Below are 20,977 nucleotides of genomic sequence, written 5' to 3'. Positions count from 1 at the left end.
CATAACAGATCTTAACAAATTAGTAAAGATAAATATATAACTTAATTACAGTTATTCCCAACCCAAAATTGAAACATTCAGAACAGAGAAAATAAAAATAATCAGCAAACTCCATCTTTTTGTGATACTGTTTTTAATATTCATTGTTGTCATGGTAATCTATATGATCTGTAACTATTATATAAACATTTTCTCCTGTCTTAAAGTAATTATATAGCCGGTGTCTTAATCAGTCAGCAATTATTAAATCCAACAGGATTTGAGGTAATGTCTACAGACAGGATGTAAATAATTTCATCTGTGAACCCGAATGTTTACACTCTTCACTCCTCAGAAATATTAGTAAAGACGTAATAATTACAGATTTTGTAAGAAGTGCAGTCCTCTCAATTGTAAGTAGCTGCCCCTCAAAAGAAAAATCACGTCGAGCATGCCTAGGGGGAAATCAAGTCAAACTCCGATGCCAAAGAAACTAGGAACTGATCTACTTTGTACAAATATTAACAGAAACTTGCCAATTAACCTTTTATACACTGGTTTTAAGCTCCTAGGTAAATTTCACTCCAATGACGGAATAGGTTTCTCTAAGAACATTGTGTTTTGGATGATAGCCAACAACAGACTCAATAAAATACCCTGAATATCTTTACATGACATTAAAGGAAGAATTTTAAACCATCTCTCCTCTCTGTACCCACTCTTGTTGGGGTAGTCAATCATTAAAACAGGCAAACAGTTCTTATTACCCAGTTCCTGCTTGATTCTCAACCATTCTCAACTTAATCATTTCTAGTTCATTAAGATACTTATGGTATTTTGACAGGAAATAGTAATTGTTCAAGCAATACCACACTACCTGAATTAAAGCTAGCACAACTTGTTTAAGGAAACCACAAGAAACTGAATTTAAGGAGTAGTCAGGAACAGGCATTCTAGTCATGGATATTTTGTATGCTATAGTACATTTTGGATTTTAAGAGTTTTGAACTTAGTGATTACTCACTCCTGATTGGATTTTTCTATGAGTTAAGTTGGCTAGGTTCCACGCAGGTCAATAATATTGCATCTTGATCCATCTCTCCATTCAATATCACAATTCTAGATAACTTTAATCATTTTATTACAATAGAACTAACAGAAGTAAAATTCAGGTGTGAACTGTAACTGAAGTTTGGTTACCTTGCTTTAACCATTTTACAGGGTTAAACTTGTTTTGTTATTTAACGGGTTAAAGAAGAAATTTTAATTGGCAAGTTTCATGCAAAATGATGTCATGTATTGTCTGCAGTCTAACCTTAACCGCCGATTTTATGCAAATGTTAAATTAAGTAGGATAACATTTGTACAGAAGACCAGGACAATGTTAAGCCTTTTTCCATCACATTTATTGATCAAATTTTCTTGCCTTTTTGCACTTTCAAGACCTTGTATTTGCTTATTATTTCACTCAGTTAGCATATATCGATTTCTACCAGACCTATCTTAATCTCTGGACCAATTTCATTAAATCTCAGCTTGTGAGGCATAATTTGATTTTATTTTTGGTGCTTCTGTCCAATTCAAATCCAATAAATCTATGGATTCAGCATTTTACTGCAAGATAAGAGGCCCTTCAGCTCATTATATTTGTGATGGTCATCAAACATCAATCTATTTGAAACCCATTTGGAGGGCCGAAGGGCCTCTTCCTTGTTATTGCATTGTTATTTTCCTTTGTTCTTTGTTCTTTCCAGCACTTCATCGAAATGCTTCTTAAATGTCTTTAGGTCTTCCACCTCTACCCCCTTTTAGGCATTGGGTTCCAGGTACCCACCAGTCTCTGAATGAAGAAATGTTTCTCAAAATCTCTTGCTCTTTACATTAAGACTGTGCTGCTTAATTATTTACTCACCTATAAGGAGAACAGTTTTTCCCTACCTGTGTCCCTTTGTGCACTTCAGTGGTATCCTTCATACTTCTTTGCTTGTTGCTTTGAGAAAAAGGGTGCACTGTTGCAGCCACCTCCTTGTAGTATCACTGACCCTTCAATCATACCTCATTACTGCTGAGACTTGTTCTAATTTCTGTTGAATAAGGTAATGGTTCTGAATGAGTTAGTAGAAGAGACTATAATAAGCTACATTAAATCTGATGGTGTCATTCAGGATTGGGCTGGGAAAAAAAGCCTAACTTGAGATCCTGGTGGAGACAGAAGTATCATTGATGTTTACTGATAGTCATAATAATTATGACTAACTAGCCAAACAACCTGTACCTATTGCTATCATGCAATAAACTCAATTTTGTTGTCATGACAAGTGTTTTCTCTTGTTAAAACTCATTAGAGAGTAGTTCACTCTCTCAATGTTAAGCAAATAGACCCCCAAACCCAGTAGAGAAATAATGATTGTTTGGGGTTCTTAAGTTGCCATAGTAGATACCTTACATCTTAATCAGGAGGTCTGAATTCAGGTCTCACGTAGTTGCAAGATATGTCTTAGCACATCTGAACATATTGGTTAAAATAAATAAAAGCTGGAAATGTGTTGCTGGAAAAGCGCAGCAGGTCAGGCAGCATCCAGGGAACAGGAGAATCGACGTTTCGGGCATAAGCCCTTCTTCAGGAATCCTGAAGAAGGGCTTATGCCCGAAACGTCGATTCTCCTGTTCCCTGGATGCTGCCTGACCTGCTGCGCTTTTCCAGCAACACATTTCCAGCTCTGATCTCCAGCATCTGCAGACCTCACTTTCTCCTTAAAATAAATAAAAGCCAAAGTTTGAAAACATCTGGCAATTTGTGACAATTGCAAATTAAATGGATAAATGATCTACACCTCATGGTTGTATGGCCTAATGGAAAAGATACCCAACTTTGATATGGTATTGCTGTATTAGCAGCAGATTTATGAATGTAAATCTAGTTTGACTGAATGAAGTCAAATGCCCTTAATGTTACGGTGTCTTGAAGTCCTGTTTGTAATGGAGTAGAAAGGAAGAATAATGGCAACTTTTTTATCCCAGCTATTAGCAGGTTGTAGTTGCTTGTCAAGCACATTTGTGAAGCTCTCATAGAACCATGGAATGCACGGAAACACACTCATTGGTCAAACTCGTCTATGCCAATCAGATATCCTAAATTAATCTAGTCCCATTTGCCAGTATTTGTCCCATATCCCTCTAAACCCTTCCTATTCAGATACCCATCCAAATGCCATTTAAATGTTGTAATTGTACCAGTCTCCACCACTTCTACTGATATCTCATTCCATACATGTTTCACCGTCTGTGTGAAGGCGTTGGCCTTTAGTTCTCTTTTATATCTTTCCCCTCTCACCTGAAAACTATGCCCTCTAGTTATGTACTCCCTGACCCTGGGGAAAAGACTTTGACAATTCACCCTATCCATGACCCATAATCCTCTATAAGGTCACCCCTCAAACTCCAATGCTCCAGGGAAACTAGCCCCACCTATTCAGCCTCTTCCCTATAGCTCAAACCTTCCGACCCTGACTACATCCTTGTGATCAATAGTGGCCATTGTTGCTTAAATGTCACAAGATAACAGCAATGGAAAACAGTCACAAGACTTAGAAGAAAACCATTTCAGAACATAAGTGAGTTTATTGCTTTAAATGCTTTACTACTTTAAGAATATTCAGAGAGTCAGAGTAAGCACTTGAAGCAATAAGCAGTCAGCAGTTCCTGTGAAGGAAACAACAAAGCAGAAGCAGTATTCCAAGCTAAAACCTTCACCTCAGACCTGGTAAAGTGTGCTGAAGGAACAGTGTGAGCTCGTCATAATTGGCAGTTGTGAAGTCCTTCGAGAAGCTGGATCTGTAAGGCAGTTGTAATCTTCGTTCAGCTGGGAAATGACCACTTCAGCACTCTGAAGTAAGATTAAAAGTCTCAGTTTGGCAAGGGGAAAACCTTTAATTTAAAGAGCAAAAAGGACCAAACTGGAGAAAGTAGGAATTAGGAAAGGAGCGCTTACCACTCACAACAAGCATCACTTCCATAGCGAAAGTGCATCATGAAGCATGGCTACAGTAATGAAATCAAGGCCATAAAGTTGATTTATACCAAGGCTACAGCATTGGAGATGTCGTGGGTACATTTAATGTGAAAAAAATGGACCATTACTGGATAAATTTGACAGGAAGATTTTTCAGGCTACAGCCATAAAGTTTCATTAGAAAATCATGGAAGGGGAAGTGTACTATGCATTGGGCCATGATTGGCAGGAAATCATCCATTTTGCTTGCAGAATACCAAGAAAACCATATCTTGACTGAAAGACATGGGAAAAACCCCATCAAACTGCAGAAAGCAAAAGAATCACCATTTTGACAGCAAAAGAAGCTGCAAAGAGCTTCATTAAGCAGTGCAAAGACAAAGCATTACTATTTAACATATTTTAGAGATTTAAAGGGAGTAAAATGAAACAGCACTTCTATAATCCAGAATTGGAGGGTTTATTTAAAGAAAATAATGTAGCGTTGCTATACTAAACAGTTTAAAAACTTGTGAAACTAAGAAAATAAACAGTGTTAATATTTGCAGAAGTAGAAGTTTTCCAAAGAAGATTACAACAGCATTGACTTAAATACTTTAAATCTAAAACATAGTAGCATTCAGATACTGGAGAATTTAAGACTGCTTTAAAAGAAGACAAATAATCCCATTCAGAAGACATGGCAAAAGAACAAATACTACCACAAATATTATAAGTATACAACATAGAGATGGGTCAACTAGAACACAGCATTGGATATTTAGGATAAAACATTTCTTAGAATATAGGATTACTTAAATCTTAAATACTAAGGCACAAGCTGAACAAATAAATATACAATTTTAATCAATAGGACCTATAGTAGATGACATTATAAGTCAACAATATATAAAAGGTACAGAATTTTTAAAAAAGTTCTTTAAGCTATTGACAATTATTTTACTTCGACAGCCAACAAAATTTCTGAAAGAGCAAAATTTAACAGGATTATTCAGCATCCAGGGGAATCTGTAAATTATTTCATTAATAATCATTATAGATTGATGGGTGTACCTACAGAGCATGAATAGCAGTGTTTAAGGAAATAGGACAATTAAGCATAGGCAAGGATGCTCACATAACAATAATTAATAGAAAAGAAAGATCAATGGAAAACTGCGACTATAGAGCTTTGAAGTCTGAATTCATAAGATAAATTCTTCATAGTAATGAGGAATGTATGCTTGAAATGTCGACTCTCCTGCTCCTCGGGTGCTGTCTGACCAGCTATGCTTTTCCAGCATGATATTCTTGATACATAAGATACAAAATTGTTGAAATTTTGGATGAGGGAAGATAAATTAGGGCCTGTCTATGACATCATCAGATTAATTAGAGCTGATACAACTTCAACATTAACTTCTTAAAAACTATTACGTTATTCAACAATATCCAATCCAAACCTCCTTAAAAGCTTTGTCCTGAATAGTGTCTTGCTTGTCCTTATATTTCGCTCAGTTTAACACATTTTGTGATGCTCTACAGCAATGAAGCCAATTTTCAGTTTGGATGTTCATAGTTTAGTGGATGCAGCTCCCCAATAGCACCTAAACTATTTTAACGAGCAGATCTTATTTGAATGCACTGGATGAGCTGTCAGCATAGGCACTGCCACTGACAAGCAGCTTGCCAATTAGGTGTGAAACTTAGCAACTTCACTATGGAATAAATCAGGAAGTGGGTTTCTAGATGTTGGGAAGGAAATCCTGGAAAGATGTGGGTGGAGGCATGGACAGAAGGCTTGAAGACACATGACTTTTTGCAGACAAATCAGGTTACTGTTATTTTTATTCATTCCCAGAACAGTCTCTTCAAGGAAGGCTCGGTTACTCAATGCTCAGTTCCACTCAACAGAACAGGTTGAAGCATATGCTATGGATGGTGGGCTATCAAAATCCTCTCTGCAACTCAAAAATAGAAGCTAACATTTTTGTAAAATTAAGCCTTGTGGGTTGGCACTACATTTCTAAGCCTGTTTGAAAATCGATTCAGGCAGCACAAACTTATTTTGTTTTAATTTCAGATAGTAATTTACTCCAAGTTGATTTTTTGCCTTTTTTCCGCTCACCTCCAATACACTCAGTATCACCCTTTCATCTTTTACCTTTTGCTCCGTAATAATGTATGTTTCGTACCTATGTGGTAAGTTGAATGTCTTTGCACTTTTTTGTACAATTCTAAATTCATAATTAGAGCAAATAACATTTTGTGACTGCAAAACAGAGCAAGAAGACCTTTATAATCAATCCAGATAATGTAATTTATTGTACTTCAGTGCAAAAATGCTTAATACAACACGAATAATTGTCAAACAAAAGACCCACCATGACAGATAATATACTGGAAAGATACAAACTGCTTCACTTTGAAGAGTTATCTATGTTTGTACTGAAATATCAGACAAAATGCAAAAAAAAGGCAACAACACTACTTGCCTTAAATGACCCACACTAGATTGTTTACCTGTGCCTAAACTCTTCATAAGTTAAAGAGACTGCACAGGCATAATGTACAATAGTAACCGTCATTTTTAATTATTCTGAAGGATGAGTCAATTGCTTTTTCATCAATGGTGCTGCTGATGCAGTACAAATATTCTGAATAGGGAGATAGGTATTAATAATTTCCGATTCTAAGGACTTGTTAGGCTTTTGAAACATAAAGGGGGATTTTAACCCCACCAACCTGGTGTAAAGCAGGTGGGTGAGTAATTGAATTTGATGGGGTAATATATTTGTCGATGCCCTATATCGATTTTCTATTTAAACCTACTATTCTAGCAGGAGAAGGGCACCTGCCTGAGACTGACAGTAAATGTACAGATTCCCTTAAATATACAGACCAATTTCCAATAATGTGATCACGTCTAGAATACAATTATAACTAAAAGCCTGAACACAGAAATTATTATGGTGAAGAAGATTCAGGAGCCTCAGTGTTTATAGTAGTTTCCTCATTGACCTTTCCTCAATCCTAAAAATCCAAAGTGGGGATATTTACTGCTGTCTGCATATTTATTTAGTGCCATTCAAGATTCCTCAGGCAGTCCATGTCCAAATGCCAAATGGTCTGGAAGATATCCAGGCTGTACTGACAAGTGACAGATTACATGAATGTCACACAAATGCCAGGCTATGACTATCTCCAATAAGAAACAATCTAACTACTTCCCCTCGACATCAATGACATTACCATCACTGAATCCCCCATGATGAACATCTTCGTGGTTACCACTGACCAGAAACTGAAATGGACTGGCCATTTAAACACAATAGCTAAAAGACCAGGTCAGAGAGGCTAGGAATTCTGCAGCGATTAACTCACTTCCTGACTCCCCAGAACCTATCCACCCTTTACAAGGCACAAGTCAGGAGTGTGATGGAATACTCCCCACTTACTTGGATGAATGCAGCTTCAACATCGTCCAAGGGGCTGGGGTCCAAGATAAAGCAGCTCACCTAATTGGCACCACATGAACAAACATGAGTTACTCCATGACCATCACACAGTAGCAGGAGAGTATATGATTTACAAGATACACTGCAGAAATTCACCCAAAATCTTTAGACAGCACCTCCAAACACATGACCACAATCATATAGAAGGATACAAGCAGCAGATAATTGGGAACACCACTAACTACAATCCTCCACCAAGTCACTCACCATCTTGACTTGGAAATATATCACCATTCCTTCAGTGTCACCTGGGCAAAATTCTGGAACACCCTCCATATGCATTGTGGGTCAACTGACTGGACTACAATGATTCAAGAGACAGCTCGCCGCAACCTTATCAAAGGGACTTACAGATTGAAATAGATGGTGGCCATAGTCCATAAATAATGTTTTAAAAACACAGCCATTTTAAAATGGTTTATATAGTGCATGAATGAAAATATCTATAAATTTTTTTACTATATTAAGGGACTTGCTAAATTGGCAGAAAATAGTGACAAATTTGGGCAGCATTTATATTTATTATTGGCAGTATTTCATTCTGCTGGTTCATGTTATAAAAGACTCCTTGGATGACTTCACACCACCTCATAACCTGCTATTATAATTATTCTTTTCACTACATATGACAGAGGCTATGTTATTCCTTTGTAATATACAATGAAATATACACAAATAAGTCTGATTTTAAATCAAGTGAGCAACACAAAAAAAAATTAATGATGGGAGCTTTCTGTTTATCATAGCCAAACATTAGTAGTAGAAATCTCACAAGAAGTGAAAATATGACTGTGTTGTAGTTCATTCTGTGCAGACAACATGAACTGCATGTTTTAGAAGGCTCCTGATTGAATTTCTAGTCTCTGTTGGGTTCCCTTAACTCAGTTTGGAGAGCATTTAGGTTACTATAGGTACTGCCGGAGCCCCTGGTTAAACCAAATCAAACTCTCTGAGAGTTAGACAATGCTCTTGTTGAAGAAATAATTTACATATGCAAGCAATGCCTCTCATTGAACCTCACATTGCCTGTAATTAAGGAAGAAAAGGAGCTCTTAGGGTGAGCAGGTGATTATTACTGCAGACCTATTTGTACTGTGTATATAATCAGCCCAGAAGTAGTCAATGATGTTGTATTTTGGAGTATGATGTTCAGATCACATCCAGCCCGAAAACAGTCCTGCTAAGTCACAATTACATAAATCTTTTATGAAGCTCATTCACTTCAAGTTACTATGGATATCAGTCGCCAGTGCACCATGCCTTGAATAGGTCATGACTGGTTTGAAAGCAAGGCAATGTTCCTGCCACTCTCCTCATTCAATGGAGGAAATGAATTGGAAGAGAAACTGCACTTGTATGGCCTCCACCACAAATATTCAGAGGCTTAGTCTTTGTAGTGGATAATGTGATATAGATCAACTGGGCCACCATCTCCCGCGAATTCTCTACTGATGTTTATGTGCAAACTTCTTTGCATTAAAGACCATCCATGGAGCATCCTGGATTTCAGCATACAGTGACACAATTGTCACTTCTTCTTTACTCTGGCTGCATTTACAGGATTTCTCTTTCATCCCCAATTTGGCAATTTACTCAGGAATACATTCGCCAACTAATCTTAAGAATACTTCATGAAAGCAAAGAGTTCGAGGAGTTCCAGGAACTAACAATTCCACTTGTTTAGAAAAACAAAATGCTGCCTTTATTTCAAGAAGTCCCTTATGTTACCGCATCAAGTGAAGCTAGGGAGCAGATTCTATTAGGCATTTTAATTGTAAAATTTGATGGAGTCAAATTCAACCTATATAGATGCACTGGAATCTTATACATGTTTAGCTAACCACTGAGCAGGCAATGTTGATTTCTTCTTCTTGAAAATTTGAATTTGTTTTTAAATTTAAAAACAGTACGGCTGATGCTTTTTAAAAGTGTAAACAGGCCTTGCATCATGAATTGTTACTGATTTGCTTATACACTGGGGTAGCTCTATGGCCTGGATTTTAATTTCCAGTAGTAAGTGGGTTCAGAGTATGTGAGGCATTATAAATGGAAGAACTGGCAATGCATTGGGAAGCTTACTACAAGGGCCAACATCTGGGTTTCACTGCAGTGTACTACACTGAATATAAACAATCCTCTGAGAATACGAAGGTTGGCGCTTGATATATCTTAAATTCTCAATCACATTTTGTTGAGACTGAATTGGGTGCAATAACTGGAACCTCATCTCTTCCTGGTTTTCTGTCCTCACACATTCCCCGAATGGTGAAAAATCCACGAGCTGTTTGAGGTGGAGCTGGTGCTTAGTATCCATGTGGAAACTGATGCTGTGTTTTCAGATTATATCATCAAGGGGCAGCTTGCTGGTGAGAAAAGGAAGGGAGTCAAGGACAGATCGTCGGGGAACACTGGAGGTAATTGTGCCAGAACAGGTGGAAAAGCTATTACATGTTATTCTTTGGCCACAACTGGAATGATAAAAAGGGAACCAAATGAGTACAGTATCATCCAATTACCCCTTGGTAATGGAGTAGGATGGTGTGGTCTAGCAAATGAAAAGTTGCAAATGGATTTTATCTTTGTCTTTGACACAATCATGAACGCTGTCATTTGTGATTTTGATAAGAAATGTTTTTGCATGAAAATTAGAATAATTTAAACTTGTAGTTCAGAGAATGTTGAGCTCCAGATTTGGAAGGTAATAACATGTTCAAGAACATGAAAAACAAAGAATATTTGGGGACACGTTATTAATCGGCAAGGCCAGAGGACCAGAATTGATTTTCACAGTCAAGGTACTTTCAATTTTCTGATAACTATTTCAATTCCTTCACCTTTCACATTTGGATCATTATTTTATATACTAAAGTTGAAAATGTATCATATTGTCATCACATCATTGCCATTGGTTGGATAAAAGGGTCATAATTAAAATGCAAATGAAGTAGTTGTGTTAAAAAGCCTCTGGAACACACACTAACATATTTCCAAGTTTCCCATAGGCTAGTGAGTACCCTGTACCCTGGACCTCAGCATCTCCTCTCCCTCACTCTCAACACAACACATGTTAAAATTTAGCCCTTTATGTCTTGTTGTCATTGTACTATATTAATGTTCTGTTTGGATTTGATCTCACAATTGAAAATGAGTAATACTGAAGAAAAAGACTTTCATAATGGCTATCCACAAACTGTCTACTAATTTGATTGCACTTAAGTTAAAACATAAACTATTTTACTTTAATTATCTAATGAATGATGAAAACAATATGAGGAGCTATGCTTCATAACCAATATTATATTTGTAGTATAGATTATAAAACATTTTCATTTTCCAATACTAATGTTAAATAGTTTTAGTCATTGTTATACATCCTCTATTTGCTTCTGATGTATGTTAATATTCAGGTAGGTATGCCTTTTTTCCAAACAAAGCAGCAAAGCATCAGGATTATTTGAAGGTTCTGTGATATCTAAAATTTCTGTTGCTAGATGAATTGCTAGGCAACATCATGTCACTTTCCACTGTAGTAATGGTTGCTGTAAATGCCTGAAATATATTGCTCCCTTGTTAAATAATAGTGTAGCACACTGTCCATTGACCAAAAATACTTTTGTCATCCTTTTCCTCATCTTAATTCTATATAATGTGACCAAGAACACATAATGAACTGACTTGGATTCATATGAAAAACCTTTCCCTTAGACCCAGAGATTGCCTTTAAATTATTCAATTGCAAATGATTGTTGACACAGCCTAATTATTAACAACATTGCATCTCACATTACAATAATACTTATAAACGCCTTCTACTGGAGTTGAAATAATGCTGATAATAAAACAAATGAATCCAAATCCTTTAAACAGACAAAATTACAATCCCTGTGCTATTCACATTGAAGATACTGTAAAATAAACATCAATATATTTAGGGCTCCCAGGAAGCTAATAAATGCCTTAATATCTCAAACAGTTGTTATGAAAGTACTGGTGCAAAATAGATGCAGCAAATTTGTAAGGTTAACTGATTACAAGACAGCAAAAAGATGTCTAGTATTAGGGATGGAATTAATTTACACAATATAGCAACTTGTGTATCCAGTTTGTTGTGTGTTAATTCCAATATGTTTTGGAGTCAGCTGTATTTTAGTCACATACATTTACAGTAATGAATTCACAGCAGAGAGGTTTTGTAGCTTTGTGAAAATTCTGCAATCCCAATTTTGCATTCCACAATCTGATAATGCTATGTTTAAACATGTTTAATTTATTCTCTGTCCTGTATCTCTCACATTTTATATCTATATTGTTCTATTTTTGACTCTGAAAACATTGCAAAGTCTGTTTCTTCCTGTTCCACTCCATCCCTTCATACTTTTATTTTGATTTTTATTTTATGGGATATGGTCAGCATTAGTTGCTAATCCCTAAAATGCCCTTGAGAAAGTGGTGCTGAGTCACCTTGGTGAAAACACTGTCACCCATCTGTGGGTACAGCCAGAGTGCTGTTCAGAAGAGAGAACCAGGTTTTCTTTGACCTAGCAACCATGAAGGAACTATAGTCCGGTGGTGGAAGGACTGAATGTTTCTGTGGTGAATGGGCTGCTAATCCAATGGCTGTTTTGACCTGGGTTGTGTTTAGTTTTTTGAGTCTTGCTGGAGTTGCACTAATTCAGGAATTCACACACTTGACCTTCAACTGGATAGATGGTGCACATAGGAGTCAAGAAGAAAGTTATTTGGTGCAGAATTCCGACCGTTGACCTGTGCAGTACTTAAATTACTACTCCAGTTAAGTTTCTGGTCAATGAGAAAACCCCAGTGTGTTGCTGGTTAGAAATACAGCAGTGTAATGCTATTCAGTGTGAAAGGGAGAATTTTTTTGTTGGAGATAGTTATTGCCTGTTACTTTTATGACATGAATATAACCTGCTGCTTATCAGAACAACACAAACCATGGAAGGAAGGCCATTGATGAAGCAGCTGAAAGATGGTTTGCCCAAGAACATTTTTGAGGAGAAAGTGAGGTCTGCAGATGCTGGAGATCAGAGCTGAAAATGTGTTGCTGGAAAAGCGCAGCAGGTCAGGCAGCATCCAGGGAACAGGAGAATCGACGTTTCAAGAAGGGCTTATGCCCGAAACGTCGATTCTCCTGTTCTCTGGATGCTGCCTGACCTGCTGCGCTTTTCCAGCAACACATTTTCTGCCCAAGAACATTACCCTGTAGAATTGATGGGCTGTTTTGATGGCATTCCGTCTGAGCCAAAAAGCCTGGGTCCAAGTCCCACCTGCTCCAGAGGTGTGTAATAATATGTCTGTGCAGGTTGGTTAAAAAATATTGAGCCTATAGATCTGCTGCAGCAATATCCTGCAGCTGAGATGATTGACCTCCAACAGTCATCTTCTTTTGCATTAAGCATAACTATAAGCTATAGCAAGTTTTCCCCAATTCCCATTAACTTCAATTTTGCCAGTGGACCTTGATGGTACACTTGGTGAAATGCTGCCTTGTTGTCAAGTATAATTATTGTTCTCCTACTTATTGAGTAGAGTTCTTTTCCCCATGTTTGTACCAATGATGAAATGAGGTCAGGAACTGAGTGGTCCAGGTGAAACTCAAATTGAGCATCCGTGAACAGGTTATCACTTGGTAAGTGCCGTTTGATAACAATTATGCCTTTTCTCACTTTGCTGATGTTCAAGAGTAGACTGAGGGAGCAGCAATTGATCAGTTTGGATTTATATGATTTTTCTTTTTTGGACAGGACAGCTCTGAGCAATTTTCTGCACTGCAGGTAGATGATAATAGATGCTAGTATTGTTGCTGTAATAGAAAATCTTGGCTAAGGATGCAGTTATTTCTGTAGTCAAGGCTCATAGGCTTTGCAGTATCCAATGCATTCAGCCATTTCTTAATGTCATGTGGAGCAAATCTAATTGATTAAAAAATTGGCATCTGTGATGCTGGTACCTCAGGAGGAGGCTGAAATAAACGTTCACTCAGCACTTCTGGTTGAAGGTTATAACAAATGGTTCAGCATTACATTGATGCTCAGGACTCCTCTATCATTGGCAGATGAGGTCCCTTCTTTAAATAGTTATTTAATTGTCTATTCATGTTGAGAAATGGCAGAACTGTGGGGCTTAGATGAAATCAGTTGGTTGTGGGATCAAATAATTCTATCATATGCTACTTCTACTGTCTAATTTGAAATTCTATGTAGTGCTACACCAGGATGACACAACATTTCAAATTAGTTTGGTGCTGCTCATGGCATGCTCTTCTAAACTACATATTAAATCAGGCATTGAACCTTTGTCAAGTTACCTTTAACTTCTATTCTCGTTTTTAGTCTCTGCCAGGCAGTATCCAACTAATTCTGTCTTGTAACCTTTTTGTTGTCCCAACATCATTCTCATTTTGTGCAGCCAAAAAGTACACTGTATTCTGTAATATGTACACCTTTTACAAAAAAAACAGTTTCTTTTATGGCCTTTACCACTTGAAGTACTCATTTGAACATCGTGGGAATCTGAAACATCTAAACTTCTCCATTCATCTTCCCTTCATCTAAATTATAATGATTACATCTTTTTCGCATTAGCATTTAATGACATTGATTAAATTACATATGCCTTTTTTTTGCTCTTTTCACCAAATTATCTTTATTCCCTCACTTTTCTTTTGGTTGAAACTATTTTCTATGGCCCCCATGTCATCAGAAGATCAGGCCAACAATCTCATTAATCTTATCAATCCATTCATATGCAGTCTGAGCCATCTCAACCTACCTCACTCAAAGCACTCTTGTATTCAGTTTAAAATTAAGTAACTAAAACATACCTTATATAGTGATTAAAAAGGCAGGGTTTTCTGAGAGGGTAACTTATGTGCTTTTTTGTATTGACACTGAAATAGATCATGTAACTATATTTTTTCCTTCTTGGTGTTCAGACCTAATTGTTGGGGGAGGTTCAATGTGTCAGAAATGGTGAGTCAATATGAGTGCAGAGAATGTGCTACTTCCACTGTATTGATTGTCATCATTTGAAATAATGTAACTGGTAGTAGGCGTCACTTGAAGCAGGTCCTTATGAAAAGATTTCTCCCCACCCACGTTCCAACACCTTAACTCTGCCTCCTCTTCTACCTTCCTTCTTTGTGTAGGATTTGCCGTCCCATTGGTCTCTCCATCTTCCAGCTAGATGCTCATTCCTCTTTAGTCAAGCAGTAAATGGTAGGCCATAATGATTTTCCACATCTTATATGGACTGTACAAAAGAATGTTGCCTGTATGGTCTCAGGAGCAAAATAACATACTGTACAATGTGTGTAATGTCTAACAGCAATTGTGGAGGGGTTAGAAATTCTGGGTATAAAGGAATGTGTGGTCTCTTGAAAAGCATTTGGATAGTGCTACATTGCCTGAAAACAAACAGGTAGAATGGACTACTAAAGAATACAAGTGTCATGGATGCCCCTGGACAACAGAAATTAAGATAAGATTTGCCCTTACAGTCAAAAACCACTGCAGTTTGATAGAGTGTTAATGAATGCTATTTGTGCATGTTTTAGGTTCCCTCTTGAGATGACTACAAATGGTAAAGTTACTACGCCTTGTCTAAGCAATATTACGTTCTTTTGGAAAAGTGATACAAAGTTGTTTTACCTTGCAAAATCCTACTTATGTTCATCTAGATACCATACCATCACAAATGGAACTGCAGCAGCAAGAAATGGGCAATAGATATTAGTTCCACTCACATGTTGTGATCAAGTAAAAAGGACATGCCATTAGACATTTCCTTTTCAGGAATAATTGTGAACTGGCATCTGGAAAATGCTTCTAGAACCAGTATGAAAGTCTGGAAGGGGAAATAGTGATGTAGTGATCACTAAAAACAAGTAAACCAGAAACCAAGGCTAATGCTCTGCAAGATAGTGGTTCAACTCCTACCATTGGTGAAATTAAATTTCAATTAAATACTGTATGGAATGTGAAATCAGTCTCACTACTAATATTGCTGGACGGACTAATCACTAATATTCTTTAGGGAAGGAAATCTGTCTTATTTACTTGTCTAGCCTACATCCACATCAAAGCAGTTGGCTCGTAACTAACGTCTGAAATGGTCTTTCAAGGTATTCAGTTCAAGGGCATTTAGGATTCAATTATAAATGCTGACTCTGCAAGTTAATGCATCTAATATGTGCTGTTGTGCCCAAAGTGGAAATTTTGGCATTAAATTCCATTACCAGGAAAATAAAACCAACACTAAAACCATTAACTCATAGATTATTTAATCTAATTCCAACCACCAAAGACATTAACCAAAATTCCAATTAAACTAACTTAACACCAACCAGCAAAAACATTACTCAATGAGTTTACTCGTCTATTGCTCCTTGTGACATTATTCTTTGGTTTTCCTCTCAACTTGCGTCTCACTCTCAGCTGTAGGAGCTGAATAACCTTTCCCCCAACTGGGCTGGTACGCTATTGCTGGACACTTGCTTGGTGTCTGCAACTTAACTGGAAGTTGTCAATAATGCCTGAGGATGAAATTATCAGGTACTGGCAGCTAACAGCTCAGATACTAACCATGATGTGGAGGAGCTGGTGTTGAACTGGTTTGAACAAAGTTAAAAATTACACAACACCAGGTTATAGTCCAACAGCTTTATTTGGAAGCACTCATTTTCAGAATGCTGGTCCTTCCTGAGGTGTTGTGATTTTTAACTGAACTCAGATACTGGCAATGAAAGTATCTTGGAGGATAGTATAGAGGTAGGATCTGCACCTGGTGAATCACCAGGAATAATTGACCTGCAGCTAGTCTAATAGGAATGGATAGCACATCTGCCAGCTCCCTGGACAGCAAGCTTGGAGATGAGTTAGAGTCATAGAGTCATAGATTTACACAGCACAGAATTAGACCCTTCAATCCAACTCATTCCTGCTGACCAGATGTCCAAAATTAAGCTGACAATATTTGGCCCATATCCTTCTAAACTCTTCTTAATCGTGTACCCATCCAGATGCCTTTTAAATGTTGTAATTGTACCAGACTCCTCCATTTCCTCTGGCAGCTCATTCCATATACGCACCATCCTTTGTGTGAACAACCTGCCTCTTAGATCCCTTTTTATATCCTTCCCCTCTGACCTTAAACCTTTGCTCTCTAATTTTGGACTCCCCTACTCTGGGAAAAAGATCTTGGCTATTCACATTATCCATGCGCCTCATAATTTTATAAACCTCTATACGGCCACCTCTCAGCCTCTCACGCTCTAGAGAAAACAGCCTTTGCATATTCAGCCTCTCCTTGTAGTCCAAACCCTCTAACCCTGGCAACATCCTTGTAAATATTTTCTGCACCATTTCAAGTTTCACGATATTTTTACTATAGCGGGGGGGGGGCAGAATTGATGCAGTATTCCAAAAGTGGCATAACCAATGTCCTGTACAGCTGCAACATGACGTCCCAACTCCTATACTCAATGCACTGACCAATAAAGGTAAGTGTACGAAATGCCTTCTTAACTACCCTGTCTACCCCATCTTCAAGGAACTATGAACCTGCACCCCCAGGTAGTTTTGCTCGGCAACACTCCCTAGGACATTACCACTAAGTGTATCAGTCCTGCCCTGATTTGCCATACCAAAATGCAACACCTTACATTAATCTAAAATAAACTCCATCTGCCACTCCTCAGCCCATCGGATCAAGGTCTTGTTGTACTCTGAGATAACCTTCCTCAATATCCACTACACCACAAATTTTGGTGTCATCTGCAAACTTAATAATCATTCTTCCTATATTCACATCCAAATCATTTATATGAATACAAAGAGCAGTGGACCCAGCATTGATCCTTGCAGAACGCTGCTGGTCATAGGTCTCCAGTCTGTAAAGCAACTCTCCACCATCAGTATCTGTCTTCTACCTTCAAGCCAATTTTGTATTCTGCAAAGAAATCAGGGAAAAATGTTGAGGGGGGCAGGAAATAGTAAAAGTCTGGTGGTTTGCACACCAAAATACCTGGTTCATTAGTAGGCTTGCCATATGGCCAGCAAAGTCCACAAGTCACCAATGTGTGAACCTTAACCACCTTTCCATCTCTGTGTTTCAGATGATTGCCATTTGGTCTGGAAAGGATGGGTTCCAAACTCTGCACCGAGCCTCACGTCACTCATATGGATGGAAGTGAGGGGCATGTGGAGAATCATTTGGAAAATAATTCTTACTATATTTTTCATCCCCCAAAACAACAGAGAAGCAGACCCAAACTTTGTGGCCAAACTATGATCTTCACTTTGTTTTGATTACTCGAACTTACATCCTATTCCTCATGTTTTGATATGAAACAGGTTCCAGAAGCTACAATCAATTCTAGTCCACTATTGTAATAATTTCCTCTAACATTTTTCAAAACCCAGAGTGATTTACTTTCCTAAAATGGGTCTCATTTTATGGTTTACTTTGGTAACTTTGTTCCCAATGATTCTCAGTTCTTTTTTCCTGTTATAGAGGCTTTTAACTGCATTGCACAGAGCACTTAACTGAGTATTTTCGGCTTGGCTGTGAACATTTTACACCGTGTGCAAAGCACTCAGACTTTCTATTTTATTTTGTTTTTCTTCCTGCCCATACAAAAATTCCCTTTAAATTTAAGTGAAGCATTACTCATCTAGAACTGAAAGCTGTTGTTTTACCTCAGAGTTCATTGTTTATCAGTTCACATTCACATTTTTAAAATTCAACTTACTTTGCCAAGATGCTACATACTTTACTTTTTCATCATTTCTATTATATTTTTCTCAACTTGCTTCTTGTGGTCTTGCACTACATTAATCATCAAGTTTTATCTGCCTCTTTTCAGTTGTTTTCAAATTTAAATTTGTCCCTTGATTTTTGATCCATTTGCTGTTGGTTTTTAACTTGTTTATTCTTACATTTTACTTGTTGCTAAATATTCTCAGAATCAGAACAGTACCTGGGTTCGGGCAAATCAGGGGATTACCCTGGACTCTGGGCTTTAGGAGGCCCCATGCTGGGATCAACTCTACCTGGGAGGAACCTGAAACAGGAGTGGGTGTGAATTTTGAATAGGCGAGAGTGATACCATGTTCTTGATTTGATTTATTTATTTTCACATGTGTTTATTACAAATGCAGTGAAAAGTGTTGTTTAATGTTGCCACTCTCGCACGCCATCTTAAAACACCAACATTAAACAGAATATAAGGCCAGAAAACAAAACAATAAAGTTCATCTTACAGTCTTATCTCAATAGATCCCAGTTCTAGCTCAGCCATGGGCCTGTGTCTGGGCTCCTCCACTCCGATGCCTCGAGTCACTGCTGCAACTGCAGTTTGCCACCTGGAACAATCTGTTGCCTCCACCCAATGTTGCTGTTGCCATGAGTTTACACTGGGCTGACCTCGCTGGTGCAGCGGCCACCAGTGTCGCAGAGTACTGCATCGGGACCAAACTCACCGCCATTGCCACCTCCACCATGAGATGCCCAGGCCTAACCATGGACCTGTAGCTTCAGCTCAGCCTGCAAGCCTGGATGTGAGGATTAAAGCTGGGACTAGCTCCTCACTCTCTGGGAGACCTCAGGTGAAACCTTGTCCAGCCCGTCCTGGTGTTGTTGCCTTCTCCTTCAGCATTGAATCAGCCTCACTGCTTCCCGGCCTGCATTGCCATCTTCACCTACCATTCCTGCAGGGCCCGCTCTCGCCAATGCCATAAGTAATCTCACAAAGGGATTACAAAGTACTGTTCTCTGTGCTGTTTTCAATGTTCTTTTTCCTTCCACAAAGGCTATTAATAGTCTGATCCTGAGGAATTAAGTGCTCAGATCACAAACTGATGTTTCTCTTGGCTTGAGTTCCTTTTACTGGCGCCAATCCTCACCTCCAGTAAAAGGAAGTTAAAATCACACAACACCTGGTTATAGTCCAACAGGTTTATTTGGAAGTACAAGCTTTTGGGGTACTGTTTCTTTGTCAGAGAGCTACTTGATGAAGGAGCAGTGCTCAGAAAGCTTGTACTTCCAAATAAACCTGTTGGACTATAAACTGGTGTGTGATTTTTAACTTTGTCCACTCCAGTCCAACACCGCCACTTCCACATCATCGGTAACAGAAAGTCTGCATGTACACCGCATTCATCCCATGGAACATTGTGCCAAATAAAGATGATAACGGTAACTCAGGCCAATTATTGCCTAACACCCACAGTCATTTTCTACTTTGATGTTCATGGGGACCGGCAATTTCTAATTTTTTTTCTGGGGACTCACAGCGGGTGTTTTGAAGCCTTCCAATCCAAACTGGTTCCATTTCTCTCCTGTTCTCTGCTGTCTCCCCCTTTACATCTCCTTCACCTCCCACACTCACCCATGTGACATTTCATTTAGTTTAATTTCTGATTTAGGGGAGGGGTGGAAGGGGGAGGCAGACATTGGTACCTGTCCAGGGAGAGTGTCAGCATGATACACTGTGATCTATCCTAGGAGAGGGTTGACCCTAAATATTGCGATTTGCCCCAGGTTCAGCATCCTGGCTACAGATAGCTCTCCTTATGGTCACCCCTTTCCTCATCATCTTGAATACATTGTTAACTTTAACAGTTTTTTGCAATTTTCTCATTAAAGTTTCAGTCTGTTGAAATCATAAAAGGTACATTGAACTTATCCAATAGATAGTTGATCAGTGTTGATCAGAAAGATCCTAGATTCTGTATGACTGATTGATATAAGGCAGAACAGTTATAAGGGTGAAGTGAGCATTTGAAGGATTGAGAATGTTTGCGTAATAGTTATTCTATTTGAATGTTCTTCCATGTCCTCACTTGTGGACTATAATGGAGATAAAAAATACAATTCTAATCTTTTATATGTGGTATTATGGGGTAATTTCTTTGCACAATGACATAACAATGGCAATAAGATGAACTATAGATTTTGGCATTGTTGGTTGAAAACCACCAAGATGGATAAACCAGGCTGAAGGCTGAATTCCTTTTTTTAGAAGAATGAACCTCTACTTCTTTCAGTGCTGCAATGAAGTGCCAACTTAGATTAGATGTTCATGTCCTGAAATGACTTGTAGCTTGAAGCAATAAGCAATGGACTCAGAGAAAATAAAATCACACAATGAGAAGGCAAAAAAGTAGACTTAGAATCGAACAGAAAGGAAGAGTCTTGGTAGAACTAATTGGATTTTTCTTTTTTAAAAATGTCTTTTATTTCCTTCTCATGTATCAGTGCTGGATAATCTGTGAGTGAAGACACAGGGAAGCAATGCAGCAGTTTTCTTGATGATTAGATGATATTACTTACAGTGTGTAAACAGGCCCTTCGGCCCAACAAGTCCACACTGACCCTCCGGAGAGCAACCCACCCAGACCCATTCCTCTACATTTACCCCTTCACCTAACACTACGGGCAATTTAGCATGTCCAATTCACCTAACCTG

At 38.1% G+C, this 20,977-nt stretch overlaps 1 long non-coding RNA gene across 1 annotated transcript in view; it reads left to right on the top strand.

Annotated features, from left to right (window-relative positions):
• LOC122549550 overlaps positions 1–18,358 on the top strand; it is a 50,332-nt gene extending 31,974 nt beyond the window's left edge. Inside the window, exons 2-3 of the long non-coding RNA XR_006311571.1 lie at positions 14,657–14,726; positions 17,624–18,358. This is a non-coding gene — a long non-coding RNA (uncharacterized LOC122549550). The remainder of the gene's footprint in view (positions 1–14,656; positions 14,727–17,623) is intronic.
• The last annotated feature ends 2,619 nt before the right edge of the window (positions 18,359–20,977 follow it).

This window comes from Chiloscyllium plagiosum, chromosome 4, assembly GCF_004010195.1.
Source record: "Chiloscyllium plagiosum isolate BGI_BamShark_2017 chromosome 4, ASM401019v2, whole genome shotgun sequence".
Classification (NCBI taxonomy): Eukaryota; Metazoa; Chordata; class Chondrichthyes; order Orectolobiformes; family Hemiscylliidae; genus Chiloscyllium; species Chiloscyllium plagiosum.
Note: the sequence above shows the minus strand (reverse complement) of the source record. Positions and strands in the feature narration are given on the sequence as shown.